A 4005-nucleotide genomic window follows, 5' to 3' on the forward strand; every position below is an offset into this window, starting at 1 on the left:
TATTTAATTCTCTAATTGAATAATTACCAAATATTAAATTTAGTCTACATTTGAATCATATTCAAATGTACTTCTCTCACAAGTTATAGTTTTAATATGAATTCAATTCACATTAAACATTTGACCTCCTTCAAATATTTAATTCTCCCATAAATTAATCTTGAATCATATCCAAAAATTAACTTTATATTATAAAGTTTAATTAAAATATAAACTTTGTATTATAATGCATAATTATACTTTATATTATTTCTCTAAGTGAATTTGAACACTTCAAATTCAATTCAAGACATAGTTACCTCAATTCCCTTTACAAGCTCAGAAGTTGACTTCATGAATCTACGGATTAGAAACTCCAACGATATAAGATTAATTAATTAAACTCATTAACCAAATTAATCAATATTCGTTAATTGTGAGTATACTTGATAATTGGTAGAAATACAAGTTATTACAGCTCAAATAAGTAAAACAATGAGAGAATATAATGGTAAAAATAAGCAATATCATGTCCGAAAGCGTTAAACTGATAAAGATTGCGATCTCAGGTGCTCATCACATAAAAACAGTTAATTTACCTATTTTGTGCAGGAACAATGCGATGACGCATAAGAAATTGTGACCCAAAGGAACAAGGCGTCAGCACGCTTAAAGATTGTGATCGCAAGTCATGCGATCGTGAGAAGTTTCTTAAAAAGGTGGCCGTATAAAGACCTTGCATTAAGGTGACAGTATAATAAATCATGATGGGACGAAAAGCTGATAACGATCGATTCCGAATTTAGTTGACAAGCCATTAAAAGCCACACTGTAGCAAGTACACTCGGCTTTCGGTGACCATTAAACGACGCATCAGAGCAGGGGAATTAATATCGCCCATCATTGCAATCATTAGTAAGAAAAGCTGCTTCACCTTGAAATCTATAAATACCGAAGGTCGCTAGTATAAGAGGGAGTTAGCGAGCTTAGCAGAGTTTGAAAGTTAGTTAGTCTATTCATGCACATACTCATACATATATTTAGAGGACGAAGAAGAGCAAGGAGACGAGGGAACCGAGAGATCATTCCCAGACAGATCAAGAGACCGCCAGAGAGCAACATAAAGGAGAGAGGGCCAACACTTGCGAGAGCAAGAATACACATTCAGAACAGAGTTGGAGGGAAAAAGAGCAGTGTAAAAGGCCACGGGAAGCAAGACATTGCTTACCGGGCTTCTTATCTCTCAAATTCATTTGTTATTTTGTATTTAGTACTTTATTTACAGAAAATGAAAATCTATGTTCAATCTCTCCATACCTCGCATGAGTAGCTAAATTTCCAAATGGGTTGAGAAGTACTTAGCTAGCATGACTTAAGATTTACATTTTATGCGATCATCTTGTCTTATGTATGTATCATTCATCATTTGGACATACTGAGAGAGTAGTCTAAAGATAGAATCTAGGCTTGAAAAAGTCATATTAGAATTTAGGCTTGAGAAAGTCAGATTAGAATCGCATAAGTAAGAAATAGTAACTTAGACATTATCATCGGTCACCTTGTTTTATGTGTGCATCATTTATCATTGCATAGGCAAGAGTAGAGGCTTAGAAATAAGTCATATCGACTGTTTCGCATACACATCGCATGTGTCCTAGAAATAGGAGTTATGACATTCTGCATTGAGAAATGAAATGTTGTTATTTATGTGTAGAATGATCGCATAACTTGTGCGCAATCTTAGGAAATGTTAGCTAAACCCCTTCTCAACCCCTTCATCGCATACTCATTGTAACTCTACGCTTTCATCAACTCTGCGTTCAACTCCATTGCATAGGAAAAATCTTAATCAAAACAATATCCACTTCATTTATTTACCACTGCAATAGAATCAAAGTATCTGTCGCATATTTACTTAGTAGTCCCTATATTCAACCCTGGACTTACCAGGAAACCTAAGGAGGCTTATACTTGGGTCTTGTTAGGAAAACATGCATGATCACCACATAACACATCATCGTAAACTCACACCATAACACATCACAATCACATGCATCAAGTTTTTGGCACCGTTGTCGGGGACTACGGTATATATACCTCTTTGATTTTCTTGCAGCTTTCGACCTCTGTGCATTTCCATTCCTTCGGTAAGGGAAGAAGCAAGCGTCGCATGAGCGAAGAACACGCTCTTGAGCCCAATTACCACCCAGAGATCGAAAGAACATTTCGAAGAAGATAGAGAAATAGACGCTGACAACAAAGAAGAACTCCCAGAATGGCTGAACAATCGGAAGAGAGAGTCGCAAATGCAAACAACATAATGGCAAATCCTATCTTACTGGTGAATGATTGCAATAGACCTATCCAAGACTATTCATCACCTAACTTGTATGATTTCTCCCCAGGAATCATGAGGCAAGCTTTGGATGGATCGAAGTTTGAGATGAAGCCGATAATGTTACAAATGATCCAGATAGCAGGACAATTCGGTGGAGGTGTGGCGAAGATCCGCACACCCATCTTTGGAGCTTCATTGAAATTTGTAACACTTTTGTGTTCCTAATATCTCCGCTGAAGAAGTTCGACTCACACTATTTCCATTTTAGTTATGCGATAAAGCAAGAAAATAGGCATACTCCCTCGAAACAAGGGGAATAACTTCATGGGAACAGGTTGTGGAGAAGTTCATGAAGAAGTATTTCCTTCTTACAGAGAATGCCAGAAGGAGAAAGTAAATCACAAATTTTGAACAAGAAGAAGACGAATCGCTCAGTGATGCGTGGGCGAGGTTCAAGAGATTAGTGCAAGATTGCCCGAACAATGGACTGTCGGATTGCCTCTAGATGGAAATTTTCTATCATGGATTATATCCTGCATTGCAGACAGCTGCCAATGCGGTAGCCACAAGCAGTCTACTAGACAAGACTTATGATGAAGCTAAGAACATTCTTGATCGCATATCGAAAAATCACGAGGATTGGCAAGAAAGCGATCAACGAGTAAAACTAGAGATGGTAACGCAAATAATGGTGCCATCGCATCTTTGCAAAATAAAATGAATGTGATGATAAATCTGTTACAGGGCATCACAATCAACGATCCTGGAACGCATAGAGGGCAAGTCAACGCGATAGAACAGACAAGCACCAGTTGTGCTACATGTGTTGGATTTTATGTCTAAAACTCGTAGTTTGTAAATTAATAAACATATTCTGTTTTATTTTTCGATAAAGTTGTTATTGAAATTGTAATCTTGAATCCAATAAACTAAGGTCCTAAGGTTATTTAATGTAGTTTGAACTTTATGTAGTGACATAAATGTGGATCAAGTTCAAATATATAGCCAAAATGGTCTATAGAATATGAATAAGGTTGGGCACCTTATTCTGGGGACACTATGGATGCAGCCCACTTTGTAGTTAGTACAAATGATGTGATCCTGAATCGTTCTATGCAATGAGTTTGCATAAGACTGAACCATGAAATAGTCACTTTTTACGTTCTAAATGTCGTTTTATGTATAAAACTGACTATTTCGTTAATTGATGATCTAGGTAACTTAATCTTAATCCTGAGCTAACTATGAACTCCTGTTCACTCGGAATTATCCTTAGATCTGCATAGGTGAAGGCAGCTCATCATCACTAGCCTAATAAGCCTCCCATTTCAGGGGTAAGATCAAATGGATAGCTGGGAACATAGGGTGCAAGACGGAATTCACTCCTACCCGTTATAGGGATAGTAGATATGGTGTTCCCTTTAGTACTGAATTCAAGTCTCGAAAAAGAGGCCCCACCCTCTCCTTGGCCCGAGAGGGATTCGATTTATAGGTTGAACCTTAAACCAATTGTTCATTAAAGGATCAGTGGAACTTAAGGAATAAGATGTAGTCTCGGGGGTAAAATGATTTTTATGACCTAGCCAAGATTACGAACAACCTATGAAGGATTAGCTTACTAATTATGGTTATATCAAATGGACACAAATATATCTATAGTGAGGGGAGTGCAACTACAGGACTATAGT

General features: G+C 37.1%; 1 non-coding gene across 1 annotated transcript; it reads right to left on the minus strand.

The window, feature by feature from the left end:
* Window positions 1-2699: 2699 nt before the first annotated feature.
* Window positions 2700-2806, minus strand: LOC120070384. The gene has a single exon (XR_005479879.1). It is a non-coding gene; the product is annotated as a small nucleolar RNA R71 (small nucleolar RNA).
* Window positions 2807-4005: the final 1199 nt, after the last annotated feature.

Source organism: Benincasa hispida, chromosome 1 (assembly GCF_009727055.1).
Source record: "Benincasa hispida cultivar B227 chromosome 1, ASM972705v1, whole genome shotgun sequence".
Taxonomy (NCBI): Eukaryota; Viridiplantae; Streptophyta; class Magnoliopsida; order Cucurbitales; family Cucurbitaceae; genus Benincasa; species Benincasa hispida.